This window comes from Tachyglossus aculeatus, chromosome 16 (assembly GCF_015852505.1).
Source record: "Tachyglossus aculeatus isolate mTacAcu1 chromosome 16, mTacAcu1.pri, whole genome shotgun sequence".
Classification (NCBI taxonomy): domain Eukaryota; kingdom Metazoa; phylum Chordata; class Mammalia; order Monotremata; family Tachyglossidae; genus Tachyglossus; species Tachyglossus aculeatus.
This window is the reverse complement of record NC_052081.1, coordinates 9,510,480-9,526,150: the sequence shown is the minus strand read 5'-3', so window position 1 is coordinate 9,526,150 and position 15,671 is coordinate 9,510,480. Positions and strand designations below refer to the sequence as shown.

Below are 15,671 nucleotides of genomic sequence, written 5' to 3'. Positions count from 1 at the left end.
GGCCCGATGGCTTGGGCCGTGAGCGACACAGACCGACATATCCTCAGACAGACATACATCCAGTGTGTTTGGTTATTCTTGAAACAGTGCAGGCCCCTGTGTGACTCCTTAAGAGAAATATGTAGTAGGGAAAGAGGGACACAAAGCAGAGAAAGCAAAACTTAAGGCTCCCTCAGGAGAGAAGAAGATCTAAAGTTAGGGGACTGAGCTACAGAGCAGATGGGGAAATAGACTGGAAGGGAATGCTAGAAAGAAATCAGAGACTGCATTAGCCTAGCAAGGGAAACGGAGGGACGAGACAGCAAGCAGAGGGATGAGCTGCTAATAAGGTCAGTCTCCCAAATCTTCAGTGTATTTACTCAACTTCTGACTGGAGCCTTCATGAAGAACTCAGAGTCCCAGGATGAACATTCACCTTTTCCTTTAGTCCTCTACCACGATGCCAGTCAACATGATTGAGGTTAGAATGGCAGAGGAGCAGTAGATCTGGAGTGCCCCCCTGGAAACCTCTAGAGTTGAAATTCCTTGTTCGTTGAGAATTGGATTTGGAAGAGGCGAGCAGGAAGATGTGATAGAATTTCTGCTTGGCTGATCCTTAGAAATTTACCACCTGTTACAAGGCCCCTAGGATTTTTGCTGAGTGCATACTGATGGAGAATTTAGCTGGCCTACATTCTCTCTCTTTCTCCCACCTCTCCACCCACCGTCCCCCACACCACCAGGCAGTACAGCTTTTGTTTAAATTATTTAGGCACGTTACTTATTTAAAAACAGTTTACTCACTAGGGCCACCTTTGGAAGCAAAAGATAGACATCTCGCTTTCTTGAGGGTCTCAAGAGGATGGCAGTCACACAGCATGTGACTCTAACAGGCTTCAACCAACGCAGACATCACAGTGCAGGGCGCTTGGTCCCAAATAACAATCAAATCTGAGCCTCCGCTGCCGATTCGAGTTCCTTTTACACTGACAAGGCTTCTTATGAGACAAAATCGGAAGGCTTCTTCAGATCATAACGAGGCGGATGAACGTTTAAGTTGAGTGGGGAGATCCCCTCTGGTTCTTTAGGGCTGAATCCCACCCGCCTCAGAGTCAGCCTTCCTGCAAGAATACAGAGGGGACCTAACTCAATCTGCTTAAGCATCTCATTGGTCAAGGGACTTGTCTCTTTCCCCCAACCCGCCTCATAGTGTGGGTGGAGTGGAGCTAATTTGGAATAAAACCAAATAGGAACATTATGTCCTCTTCCATTTTGTTCTGCCTTAGTCATCACGGCTATTTTCTCTTTTTTCCAAACCAGCTCCACACTCATCAATAGTATAGCTTTGATTCCAGGCATTAACCTCCCCTCTCCACCTCCAAAGTCTGGTCCTGAATTTGTAGGTTTTCCTGCGAATTAGTATGGGGAAGGTTCTTCCATGGGCCGGGAGGTAGCAGGATTTCAGCCTGAGACAAACCAGGTGGTTCTGGGCAGTGGCTGCCACGAAGCTGATGATGTTTGTTAAATGCTTAATGTTTGCCAAGCACTGTACTAAGCACTGGGGTAGATACAAGCAAATCAGGTTGGAGACAATCCCTCTCCTACGTGGGGCTCACAGTCTTAATTCCCATTTTACAGATGAGGTAACTGAAGCCAGAGAAGTGAAGTAACTTGCCTAAGGTCAAACAGAAGGCAAGTGGCAGAGCAGGGATTAGAACCCATGACCTTCTGACTCTCAGGCCTATGTTCTATCCACTTGTATATACAATGCTGTTCTGTTTGGTTGGTTCAGTGGAAACCAGGACCCTGCACTACCTTCCAATCAATTCCCAACATGATAGGGTTTGGTGTAATTGCTTCACTCAAACTGGTCTGTTCTCTGTTTTCACCAGGCAGAGAGAGAAAGAACATTTGGTCAAAATGGAGGATTGCACTTCAGATATTTCTGCAATAATAATAATTATATTTGTGGTACTAAGTGCTTGCTATGTGTCGATTAGTGTGCTAAGGTCTGGGGCAGTACAAGATAATCAAATCAGACCCAATCCCTGTCCCTGTCCCCCATGGAGCTCACAGTCTAAGGGGCAGGGAGAAAAGGTATTGTATACTTTACAGAGGAGGAAACTGAGGTACAAAGAACTTAAATGACTTGCCCAAGGTCACAATGCAGGCAAGTGGTGGAGCCAGGATTAGAACCCAGTTCTTCTTAATCCCAGATCTGAGCACTTTCTATTAGACCACACTGCTTCTAAAACTGTAGCTCTACCTCTCCTTTCCCAGTAAGGGTTTTTCCTTACAAAAGCCTAATTAGGTCACTGGGACAGTATTATCGTGCCCTGGTGGAAGAGATGGCAAGGATGACCACCAAACCATTCTGCAGATGAACTGATCAAGATCAGGGAAAGGTAGATCTCTGATCCCAAGGTCCGTAGATGAATTATGGGAAAGGGAAGAAACCACCCAATCTCGCTAACTCTGGTTTAAGGTGAGAGATAGTTGGATTAGAAAGTCAGATTGCTCAGGGCTGGATCCAGCTCCCTTGAGGACTCCTGAGTCGGAGGAGCTTCCTGTCTCGGCCTTTTCCAGAGCAGCTAGTAGACACAGGGTCTCCCAAATAGGGCAAGGCCGAAGAATGGCGACTTCGGCCACCTCTGCTGCATCCCAGAAGGCACTGAGGGAAGCAGCGTCTCTCATTCTAAACCCACTCTGCCAAACACAAGGAGGTCAGATGTGGAGAATGGGAGGGGATAGTACTGCTGGGCGACCTGCCCTTCTTTTTGGACTGTGGGGGTGGCAAAGGTGCAGCTTGTTAAGGTCCGGGGGTCCCCGAACACCTTCCTGAAAGCTGGACAATGGGGCAAAGGTCAGCCCCAGCCCTGCCTCTTCCCAGCAATAGCCCCATTCCCCGGCTGCTGCTGCAGGACAGTAAGGCCAGATTCATCCATCTACTTGTTGGCAAGAGCCCATTCCCCTCTCTCTGTCTCTCACTCCCCCCTCTCTGTCTCTCACTCCCCCCAGCCCTCCTTCCCCCCAGCCCAGCCCAGGCAGCTTCCGAACAAAGCTATGGAGCAGGAAATGCTTTGCTCAGGCCTTGTGACATCCTGGTTAAAGAAACGAGACAAGACCAAAGCATGAGGGGAAAGTAAAGGGAGGGGGAGAAGAGCAGAGGGTTAGCAGCTAGATGAATTATGGGAAAGGGAAGAAACCACCCAACCTTGATGACTCTGTTTGGCTTAAGGTGAGAAATAACAGGATTAGAATGTCAAATTGCTGAGTCCTGCAGACCTGAACCATAAACCTCTTCCAAGCTGCTCGTTATTTTCTTTTTTTCCCCCTGCAGCTGCTAATTAAATCTGGACCTGGAATTAAAAAAAAAAAAATGTAAAAAAGCCCATAGGGCTGGTCTCAGTGACTGGCCTAGCTGATCCTGGAAGGATTTTGGGGGAATTGAGATAACAGCACTTTTATATCCCTTCTGAACTTGCCCCAGTCTGTCATCGAAGGCCCAGCTTTTGTGATGGTGCTGTCTGTGTCCCCCATTGCAGGGGAACTAAAAACTCTGAGCACTAGTCTTCCCCATGCTCTTTCTGTGGTGCTCCCAGCCTAAGGATTCTCCCCACCTCCACCCCTACACCCCGCGTCCTGACCACACACTTGGCCAGTCCGGCTGGAGAAAATGAAAACACCGAGAAGTCAAATGACTCGCTCAAGTTCTCACAAAACCGTGGTGCCTCTGGGGCTGTGAGTCACACACGTTCTTGCTAAATCAAGGGCCATTTTAATTGCTTCTTAAGTCTTGCTGTTGGGCCTCTTCCTCCTTCCTCACCCCTCCCATCTCCGTTCCCCAACTTAAAAAGCTTCCAGCTTGGGTGAGCTCCCAACTCTATTATCACCACTCGACAAAGAACAGCCTGGATGTTCCATATGCTCAGGGCTTTAATGGCAAAATGAAAGGACCAGCTCCCTGTGCCAATGCAGGTGAAGTTGGAGGTCCCTGCTGCTTCTGTCAAAGAGAACCTGCACCTGGAAGCTAGTGGAAGCCTGCCGGATTTAAGCCTAGCACAAAAGTGTACCTGGGTTCCGAGATGCTCGGCTCCAAGCAGACAGAATATGTAAAATCCATCATAATATTCATATAGTATGTCAATTGTTTCAAAATTAGCCAATTCTCCTAAGCATAAAAATGGATTTTGTCAATCCACACGTGCTTTATGGATCCCAGAAACAGAATTGTTTTTTAAAAAGAATATATTAAGTCTCTCTCAGCCCGTGCCAAACCCACTTCCCACACTGTATGGGTGAGATACATTTCAGGAAACAGAGCAAGAGTAATATCTTACATTTATGTAGTGCCTATCAGCTGGAAAGAAGCCCAAGGTGATTCTTGTAGGTGTGCCAATCACACAGGGAAGAATCACTTCACTCCTCTTGCATTTAAATGAAGCTGATGCTCGGGTCCTTACCGACCACACCCAACACCAGCACCATACCCTTCTGACGCCGAGCAGGGGAAAGGCAGAAAACCCCTGCAACAGAGTGGAATTCCCATGAAATCCCAGAGGACACTGTGGCTTTATATACAGTTGGGGGAACATTCAGCATCCCAAACCCCTCTCCTCCTCCTATTCCTTTTCTCCCCCAACCCCTGGAACCCATAGCATCTGTGCACCACTGGCCACGGTACCCCTCTGCGAGAGAGCTCGGGCAGGGGTCTGACCCCGAGGAAAAAGCCCTCTCTGTGTATCCCTGCTTTTTCTCAGATGCGTGGGACATTCCTGGCCACACCGGGCCATGGGGGACACCCAAAGAACAACGTCTGTGTGGCGTGAGAGAAAGACTGATTGGCGGGGCAGGGGTGTGGCACTGAAGGCCCACAGCGGGTGACGGTACTGAGAATCCAAAGGAATACAAGCCCATACCACTTACAGGTAGGATGGCTAAGCTCCTCCTCCCTCTACCCCAACCCCAGTGAGAAGTGTGGCCTAGTGGCAAGAGCACGGGCTTGGGAGTCAGATGACATGGGTTCTAGTCCCGGATCCACCACTTGTAAGCTGTGTGACCTTGGGCAAGCCACTTAACTTTTCTGAGCCACGGTTACCTCATCTGTAAAATGGGGATTGAGACTGTGAGCCCCATGTGGGACAACCTGATTACTTTGTGTGTACCCTAGTGCTTAGAACAGTGCTTGGCACACAGTAAGCGCTTAACAAATACCATCATGATTATTATTAACCCAAGATCGTCTGGTTAGAAATCCTGCCTTGGGATCAACCTACGCATCAGGCAAAAACTCCTCACTCTCAGCTTCAAGGCTCTCCATCACCTCGCCCCCTCCTTTCTCACCTCCCTTCTCTCCTTCTACAGCCCAGCCCGCACCCTCCGCTCCTCTGCCACTAACCTCCTCACTGTGCCTCGTTCTCGCCTGTCCCGCCGTCGACCCCTGGCCCACGTCCTCCCCCTGGCCTGGAACGCCCTCCCTCCGCACATCCGCCAAGCTAGCTCTCTTCCTCCCTTCAAAGCCTTACTGAGAGCTCACCTCCTCCAGGAGGCCTTCCAAGACTGAGCACCCTCCTTCCTCTCACCCTCCCCCCGCCTTACCTCCTTCCCCTCCCCACAGCACCTGTATATATGTTTGTACATATTTATTTCTTTCTTTATTTATTTTACTTGTACATATTTATTCTATTTATTTTATTTTGTTAATATGTTTTGTTTTGTTGTCTGTCTCCCCCTTCTAGACTCTGAGCCCGCTGCTGGGTAGGGACCGTCTCTATATCTTGCCAACTTGTATTTCCCAAGCGCTTAGTACAGTGCTCTGCACACAGTAAGCGCTCAATAAATACGATTGAATGAATGAATGAATGAATGATTGTAATACAAGCGAACGGCCTCTAGGGGTCTCTAGTGCATTAAGGTACCCGTGACCCCGCGGGGGATGCTGCAGCCTCTTCTCATCATCACCTACCTCGGCTGGTTCTTTTAGCTCAGCGTCCATCGGGGGGAGGGAGTGGGTTCCAAGGACCCTAAAATGGACCTGAGGCCTCCTGGAACTCTGGGCATCCATCCACCTGCCGCACTGAAGGCAGAACCTTCATATCATGCGTTGAAATGGCCGAGTGAGGAGCCAGAGGGAGGGAGAAATTACCTCACAATTGTGGTATTTGGTAAGCACCTACTATATGCCAAGCCCTCTAATAAATGCTGGGGAAGAATTCAAGGTAATCAAATCAGCCATACTACTGGTCCTACCTGAGGCTCACAGTGCTAGGGGGCTCTCTACCAGTGGGTCTTCACTATTTCTTGCCCCTCAAGGGAATTCCAAGGATGTTCCACTGCTCCACCTCCTGGATCTCAGCTTGGGGCTGAGGCGGAATGCAGGACATAGTCCCATCTGCTGTTCCATCACTTCTGCCGGGGGGGGTGACTGAGGAGGTTCTTGGGAGATTTTCCTTTGGGACACTGTGACTTGTCCCCATTGCCCAGGGCCTAGGTCTACTCCGGCTTATAGACCTCCTGTGATTAGCACCAGAGCTCAAGTGGTAGTCCTGTCCCTGGGTGGGAACCTCTGGAAGGACCACAGTGATTATCCCCTCTAGGATGAAGAGGAACATGTCTGGATGACTAGCCATCTAACAAGCACTTTTCTTTTTTTCCTTTTGCTTCTATCTCTTCATCCCTCGGCTATTTGCCCCCATTTACCTCTCTGAAGAAGCTAGGTGATACATACATATGTATGCAATAAGTATGTAATGCAGTATTGACCTCTCAAAATAGCCAGCTATTTTTCAGTATCCCTGCTGGGCCTGCCCACCTCAAAGGTTGTCCTAGAGGGTTCTTTCAGATGGCACAGGCCCAGCAGGCATTCCTCTAGATCCAGAGCCGGGCTAATACACTCATGCACTCTCTGTCTGTCTCTGTCAGTTGCTGTCCTTAGTGTTTGAAGATGGGGCTTAAGATGGAGAGAGAGCTAGGTGATCTAATTGTAGGAAGGTAGTTAAAACCAAGTCAGGCAGTTTGCATTTAGTTTGTGGCAGACTCACAGCCCTGGGGCCAGCGGCAGATCGAAACAGGATCCCTTTCCAAAGAGACCTCAAAGGGCAATGAGGTTTTTAAACCTAACATCTGCCTTTCGTTGTCAAGATAATGAGATGATAACAATAATAATAATTGTGATATTTGTTAAGCACTTATTATTTTCCAGGCACTGTTCTAAGCATGGGGTGGATACAAGCAGATAGGGTTGGACACAGTCCCTATCCCACATGGGGCTCAAAGTCTTCATCCCCATTTTACAGATGAGGTCACTGAGGCACAGAGAAGTGCAGTAACTTGTCCAAGGTCACACAGCAGACACGTGGAAGAGCTGGGATTACAACCCATGTCCTTCTGACTCCCCAGGCCCATGCTCTATCCACTAGGTCGTGGTGCTTCTCCAATTCCCAAGCTGCTGAAATCCCATCTGTGCACATGGGGGGTGGCCACAAAAGGCCCACGACGCCAGACAGTTCACTGGGTCAGTCCACTGGGGATGGGGTGGGGGTGGGGGGGCCTTTCCCAAGCTGATGCACTGGTCGTTTGCCACTGCCATCGCTTTTGATTCTGCCTCTTGGCTTTCTCTCTGGAATTTGTCTGCTTCTGGTGCCGCCCGTCAGGCCGGCCTGCCTCTGCAGTCACCACCTGGCAACCTGCCGCTCCCTGACTGTGTTGGTTGGCAGGCTCAGAGATGCTTCTTGAGCCCCAAGAGGCTCTAGGTGCCTGGCAGAACTGAAATCTTCCCCTGGAGCTCTGCGTACCCCAAACCACCTTCCCAAACTCTGGGGCCCCAAGTCCATTTTCTTGCTTGGCTGCAAGAAAACTCCAGGAGCAGAAGGCAGCAAGGGGTCTATAGGTGTGACTCGTGGTCTCCCAGAGTGGCCCTATGCCTGCTGAAAGGGGTCCACACAGTAAGGTAAGGCAGAACAGACATGTTGAGAAGTAGGGAAGCTGGGCTTTCAAACAATGGGGTTTAGCAGAAGACTCCTGGGGGACCCTCATGGAGGATGGAACAGCCTGGGGTGTGGTAATCAGGAAAGGGGCTGCTCTCCTAGAGCAGAGACTCGGAGGAGGCCGGGATGCCAAGAGCTAGGTTACAATAGCCAAGGCACCCGCACCTTACGTGCCCAGGGTGATGTGGACAGTCTGCCTCCTGTGCACTTGGGAATCGGATCTATTCCACGCAATAGGTTGTGTGTTTGTCGGGAAAGGTGGAGACACCCAGGAGCTCAGTTTCTTGACCTCATTGCTACCCCAGTCACTTTACAGTGGGAAAGCTGCCTGTTTGTGTCTCAACCTGAAAGAGTGTGAAGTCCCTCGTGGTATTAAAGGTGGAGGAGGCTGGGGATGATTGTGATATCCCAAGTCTCCCCATTCCTCCACCCTGCACCCTGGCTGGCCACAAGCCGAGAGTAGGGAGGAGAGGGCCCCTGAGTCCACCTGCTCCAGAGCTCTCAGCCTTCCTCGTCCCCTGCGCAGTTCCGTCTCCCACCCTTTCCCCCACCCTTCCCCAAACTGGACTTCCACTAGGAGCCGGGATCGGTTGTGTTTGTCTTCTCCTCTCGGCTTTCCCCCGGAGGAAGTGTGATGGGAGGGGCACAGCATAGAAGTCAGGGCCAGTCCTGGGCTGGCTGGGCCCTCTCTCGAGGAGGAAGGAGATGCCCCAACCAAGAGTGGTTAACTTGGAAACAGAAGAGCAAGTTCCACTCTGGCCCCGGACAGTCCCATTTCCACCCCTGACCCAGCTTTGCTCGATGTGGGAGCGAGTTGTGGGGTGGGAGGCCTAAACTCTTGCAGCCCCTGAACCAGAGCCCAAAGCCAGGAATCTAGTACCTTGGAGCTATGCCCACTCACTCTGGTTCTTCGGGGCTTATCAGGAATTTTGGAAGGTTGCCATTCTCTTGCTTTCTGGGAATTTCTTTGCAATGAGCCAAAGGCCAAGCAGGGGGTGGGGTTGCCTTTTGGACCCTGGAGTTGCAAGGACCTGGCCATGGCCTGTGAAAGGACAGGGCAGCAGGGACTACCAGGAGGCTGCTGAGGCAGGGACTGCCCACCTCCAAGACTGACCAACTCTATCCTAGGGGAAGGGAGCTGGGGCAATCACCCCTGCTGTCCCACTGGGTACCACAGTCCCACAACAATGCACAGGAACCAAGCTGCCCTGCTGTCTGAGAGTCTTATGCAGTCTGAGAGTCCCCGGAGCCCAAGATCTCTTTGAAAGATCCCATCAGGGACAGTTTGTTCTCAGTTTGACCTCAGCCTTGGTCAGAAAAAGTGGGCACCGGCAGAACAGGGAAGCAGAGAAGCCTAGTGGAAAAAGCCCAGGCTTGGGAGTCAGGGCATCTGGGCTCTAATCCTGGCTCTGTCACTTGCCTGTTGGATGGCTTTGGACAAGACACCTAACTTCTCTGTTTCTCAATTTCTTCATCTGTAAAATGGGGATTGAATACCTGTTCTCCCTCCGCATTAGATTAGGAGCCCCATGTGGGACAGGGACTGTTTTCGATCTGATTATCTGGGATCTACTTTAGCACAGTCTGGTGTTTGGCACAAAGTAAGCACTCAACCAATGACAGTTATTATTATTTTTATTACTAATCATGGTGGTATTTATGAGGTGAGCACAAAATTTGCTTACCAAATCCCTCAGGACCAGGAGGGACTTGGCAAAGCTTGAGGGTGGTAGGTTCAAAACCAAACCAGATGCTTCTTCATTTAGCATGCAGGTAAGCATATATCTGTGGCCAGAATAAGCTTTTCAGTCCAAAAATATTGGTGGGCCCAAGAAGAGTTTGGCTACATTCATGGCTGAAAAGTCAATAATCCCTTGTTGTGGGCAGGGAACATGTCTACCAACTCTCTTATATACTGTACTCTCCCAAACAATTAGTACAGTGCTCTGCACACGGTAAGCACTCAATAAACACAATTGATGGATTGATAATAGAGTTTCTAGATGAAAAACGAGGGAGATTAGGATGTTGTAAAGGAGGGCAGTCATCACACTGTAACTCAGTCACTAGTATTTATTGAATGCTTCCTCTGTCCAGGGTACTGGACTAAATGCTTGATAGACATGATCCCTCCCTCTAAACATCTTTTTGTCACTGTCAAAGGCAGAACTTGGGCTACATGGACCACTGGTCTGGCCCAGTATTGGTGCTGCCAATGTTCTTAGATTTTACTCCCCAGTCAACTGGGAAGCTAGTTTTAAACCAGTTCCAGCCTCGACAGCTATGGTCTGACACCTCCGTTTCTAGAGCAGAACAGCACCAAAGCCTCACAAGTTTGAGCCAGAAAGTGAAGGAGTTGATTGACTTTGAAAGGCATGGGGGAAGATTGGGGAGCAGAGGGTAAATCTTTACTGAGAATCTTCTCCACTCAAGACACTGTTACCCTCTGGGATAGGGAAGGGAAGTCAAGCTTCCCTCTTTCCCCTCTGTGTGTACAACCTCCTCTCCCATCTATGACTTTTCTTGGGGCTGTCTGCTCCCAGAGAAGTGGGGGATCCTGACGGGGTCAGGTATAAACGTCTCACCTTCCACCACTCTCATTCTCTACCCACTGGGGCCCTGGCAGTGCCACTGTTGCTGCTATTGGCCCAACCTGGAAAGCCCAGGGGGTGATCAGGCTCAGTGAGCAAAGCGGGATACCGCTTTCCTTGGGGTGAGGGTTCCAAGCCTCTCTTTCTGCTGACAATGAAGTGTGAGACTTTGGGAAAGACCCTCCACTCTCATTTCCACAAGGAGAGGCCTTCCTAGAAGAGAATCCCAGATAAATCAGGGTCTCATGCGGTGTGGATTCTAGAATGGCGAATTGAGTGAGGAAGATGTAAAAAGGGTGACCGGTCTATCCAGGAGAGCCAGGGACCGGGCTTCAACTTGACCTGTCCAAGACCCTAAGGAGAAGGTCTTTGCCAAGTAGCCACCATTTTTCCATCATGCACCACTTCAGGGCCCCTGGATGACAGCCTGGCTCTGGTAAGCACCTCATACAGTGCACCTCCCCAGGTGGGTGCTCAATAAGCACTTCTACTACTGGCTGCTCCCGGACTGACTGCTCCTTGTCCTGTGTCATGTGAGAGAGGCTACTTGGTGTTTCAGCTGCAGGGGATTCCACCCCGCCACCCCCATCCCCCTTATGGTCCACTCTGTTGCGACCGCAAGAGCATATGTTGTACGGAAAAGGAAGAGGATGGGAGGCAGAAGGGGTTTTTCTGTTTTTGTTCTTTTTATGATATTTGTTACTATGTGCTGGGCACTGTACTAAGTGTTGGGGTAGATACAAGATAATCAGGTTGGACACAGTCCATGTCCCACATGGGGTTCACAGTCATAACCCCCATTTTACAGAATAGGTAACAGACACGGAGAAGTGAACTGACTTGTTGAAGGTCACAAAGCAGACAGGTGGTGGAGCCAGGATTAGAACCCAGGTCCTTCTGACTCCCGGGCCCATGCTCTATCCACTAGGCCACGCTGCTTCTCTAAGGTTATGAAGATGGGAGTGCTTGGACTGAGTACTAAAGGCCTTGAGGCTTTGAGATTACAGTGGCTCGAAATGAGCCCAGCCTGGAGAATATTTGGGAGAAAACAGGCCCGCTCAGTCATAAAAGTTGGCTTTCACCAGGGACAACTTCCTGGCCCAGCTCTTGAAGCCCAGTTGCTTCTTCCACTGCTGTTTGCCTCCCTGTCAAACCCCCTAGATTCCTCACCCCATGCAGGTAAACATCTGGGGAAGGCAGGTGAGCTTGATGGCATTCAGAGGCTGGGAGAGTGGGGTAAATCACACCTCTCAGCACTTTGCCTAAATCCTACTCTTCCTTCCTAGAGTGAGAAAACAGCCCCTACATGTTGCAATTCCCTTTATTCTCCAAACTGGGGTACAAAGCCAGGGCCCCCTGAATTCCCCTATTTCCCTTTGCCCTCACTGCTAGGGGGCAGTAAATTGTAACCCCGCCTTAGTCGAACTCCTAACTCATCAGACTCAGAGGAGTCAGGGCTGGCAGCCAATGCAAAGCCCAGTCCCTAGGAACAAGGGAAGCATGAAGCGGGGCAGTGAGAGCTAGAAAGCAAAGCACTAGCACTGAGTGGTGTACAGAACACGAAGTGCTTGGCTCCCATGACAAGGCCATGCCTTCCGGACCTCATATGCAAACCGCTACCTTCTTCTCTTGCAAAACAGGGAGAGTAATAGTGAGTTGGGGGAGGAGGGGAGCGGGGAGGGAATGATGTAGACCAGTTGTGTGTGGATTAATTAGATGAGCTCAGGAAAGCACTTTGAGCTCCTTGGAGAAAACTTCCAATGCCACGGAAGAATACCAGGTCTTGGAGAGGGACCACTGAATCGCCAAAATGCACTGCCCCAGGAAATTTCGGTTTGAATCAGCCCATCCCACCAAGAGTGCCTTCCCATCATCTCTTGTTTGTGTGGCCGGGGTCAGGGGGAGGTCCGGCACACTGTCTCCAGGGGGACCTTTTTCACAATCTATTCCCTGACGGATCTTCTGCAGCTTGGGAGAGGGCAGCAGCAGGAGTTGGATGACGCAGGGATGACTTTGACGATATGTTTTCTTTGCCCTCCGGCCGGGCTCCGTAAACAACCTGTTAGGAGGGCAGAAGGGAGCTTTCCCAGGAGCGTCCTGACGGGGAGAGGTTCCGCAGGGAGCTACGTGGGGTAGAGGCCTTTCATCTCTGCTTCCAGCCTTTCCTTTCTCCCAGCTTCTGCTTCCACACCTTCTCTCCGCTGCCACTTCACTCAGTTAAACAAAGCCAATCCCATTCCAGGGGAGAGGAGCCACCAAAAGGCGTAGCAATCACTTGTCTTCCCCCCCACCCCAACTTCCTTCTCCCTCCCCCAGCCCCAATTCCACCCTGCTGCAGCTTTCCTATGCCAAGCTGCCTGGCTCCTCCGGAACTAGCTGTGTTTGAGCGGGAGAGGTGGGGGCTCGGGGTGTGAGGGGGGCATATTCCACTGCCTGCTCATCTCCCCTTCTTCCCCTGGAGGTTTGCAGGAAGCCCATGCAGGGCGGCCTCCCTTCTCTCAGCCCATCCATCCAGGAGGACTGCAGGTGTCGATGTCTGGCCCGGAGCAGTGAGCAGCCGGGACCAGGGAGATGGAGAGGACTGACTTCCTAGCAGTAGGACAGTTGCTAAAACATGGCATTGGCACTAGATGGCAACTTATTCCGGCAGGGAGAGAGAAAGGGAACTCAGAAAGTCCTCGTCTAAAAATCAGCAGCATATATGCCACAGCATGATGTCAAGGAAGACCATCTGCAGGTTCTGGCAAACCTCTCACTTAGCATCACTCTCTTGACTTCTGATGTCACTGGGCCCCTCCTTCTGGGCAATTTTGCAGACTATTATATCTGTCTGCTCCACATTGACCCGACGTACACAGACAGTACATTCCTATTTGGATGTGCATCCGTGTATAACAGATCCAAAGGTCTCAGTTCCTATTACACCTTCCCCCAGTACAGAAAATTTGAACTACCAACTTACTGGAAAACTCTCTGGCATTTACGGTGCTTTCTAACACAGCCACCGTGCATTAGCGTGGCTGTTAGTTACTGTTCGGTTTATCTCTCCCTATGCAACTTTAGATAAATGGGTAACAGAGCGAGGGCTGGCTATGGTGAAGGGTCGGAGGGGAGGGGGCTACCTACCCTGAGCTTAGGCAGCAGCTCACAAGTTCATGCTCCTGTTGGGCAGGAGCACTTCAGCCTTCTGTGGTCAGCTCTTATTACACATACTTATTCTAGAGGCAGCACGCTGTATGCACGGAGCCCAGTGCACACAGAGGTACAGGCACACACACGCAACATGCAACCACACAGATGATCAAAGAAATGATAATAATTATGGTACTTCTTAAGAGCTTACTCTGTGCCAAGCACAGCTCTAAGCGCTGGGGTGGGGGGTGGGGGATACAAATTAGCCAGGTTGGAAAGATGTCAGGTTACATAGTAAATTCTCCTCCCGTTAGATCATCAGGCCGTACGTAGGGTTCTCCTGTGCTCTGCGCACTGAAACTCAATTTTGGGCTCGCACCACCAAACTGGAGGAACTTGGCAACCTGATCGAACTCACCATTAGGGCCGTTTCTCTGGATCCGTGGGTGAGAAAATCGCCCAGCCACAGAGGGAGGCAGACGCATCGTGTGGCTAAATAACCAGGGGACTAGATGGGGGCGTTCTGCATTTCGCATCCATTTGTCACCTTAGTTCTTGCTCAAACTAACCCACACGGACTGCCTAGAGTATTCTATAATAGGAATAATACCAATACTGGCAATTCTGCTCGTCACCCTCGCCTACAAAAGCCTTGCAGGATTGGCACTCAGTGGATTCACGGACGCTAATGGGAGTTGTTCTAACTTTGAAGACTTAGTCTAATGCAGCGTGGCTCAGCAGAAAGAACCCGGGCTTTGGAGTCAGAGGTCATGGGTTCGAATCCCGGCTCTGTCAACTGTGTGACTTTGGGCAAGTCACTTCTCTGGGCCTCAGTTCCCTCATCTGTCAAATGGGGATTAAGATTGCGAGCCCCCCGTGGGCAACCTGATCACCTTGTAATCTCCCCAGCGCTTAGAACAGTGCTTTGCATATAGTAAGCGCTTAATAAATGCCATCATCATTATTATTATTACCTGGGGCAATGATAGCATAGGTCAGGGATTCAGCAGCGGGAGGAACAGCGGGAGACAATGCAGGGGGGATTTCCAATGCAAACCAGTAAGCCCACCACCACGGTCCAGCAGGAGGGACTCAGACTAAAGGATACCGATAGCACGGTCCCCTCCTGTCAGGCTGCCTGGGATGGCTGGGGAGTTGGGGGAGAGGGCGATTTATTTTTTCTGGGTGGAATCGCGCCCTTGGAAAATTAGAAAAAAAAATCCCCCACCACCCTGCTCTGTTACCTTCAGTCCGTGCAAGAGCCCTTCCTCGCCGCGCCAGCTGCTCCCGGGAGGAGCGATCCCCGATTTCCGTGCACCACCAACATCTCCGGTGGCAGCCCTCCAAAGTTTATTTTTTTTTTTATTATTGTTTCGTGTGGTTTTCCGTCATTTAGAAAGCTGCGACTGCGTCCCGTCCGAATGGGCGAAACGGGTGGCCGTCTCCTTCAGAGTCCCCCCGCCCCGGACTGCTGCTGGTGCTTCTGTTGGCGCTGCCCCCGTTCCCTGCGCTCTTTCAGGGGCCGGGCACCAGCACTTCTGGCTTCTTTTCCAACTCTACGGAGCCTCCCCTTTAGTCAGCTGGAAGTCTCCGGCCCGAGGAGCGAGGGTTCCCCGGTGGTCACCGGGTGTCATGCCAAGCAGGCTGCAGCCCCGGGCTCCGACTTCCAATGCCACCCTCCGCTTCCCACCCACCGCCCCGCTCCGGTTGATACATCGAGCCAAGCGACCAATCAGCTCCGCCCCCGGGCCCCGCCTCGGCCGCTCATTGGCCCGGGCGCTCCCCGCCCCGCCCCCTCGCTCCCTCAGCTGGCAAGCCGGCAATCAATCAATCAATCGTATTTATTGAGCGCTTAGTGTGTGCAGACCACTGTACTAAGCGCTTGGGAAGTACAAGTCCACATAGAGGCAGTCCCTACCCCACAGCGGGCTCACAGTCTAGAAGGGGGAGACAGAGAACAAAACCAAACATACTAACACAATAA

General features: G+C 51.0%; 1 protein-coding gene across 1 annotated transcript in view; it reads right to left on the bottom strand.

The window, feature by feature from the left end:
- The window catches only part of BRINP2 (BMP/retinoic acid inducible neural specific 2), a 52,021-nt gene extending 36,675 nt beyond the window's left edge, over positions 1-15,346 (bottom strand). The window contains exon 1 of the mRNA XM_038758155.1: positions 14,932-15,346. The gene's annotated coding sequence lies outside the window, so the exon portion shown is untranslated. The remainder of the gene's footprint in view (positions 1-14,931) is intronic.
- Positions 15,347-15,671: the final 325 nt, after the last annotated feature.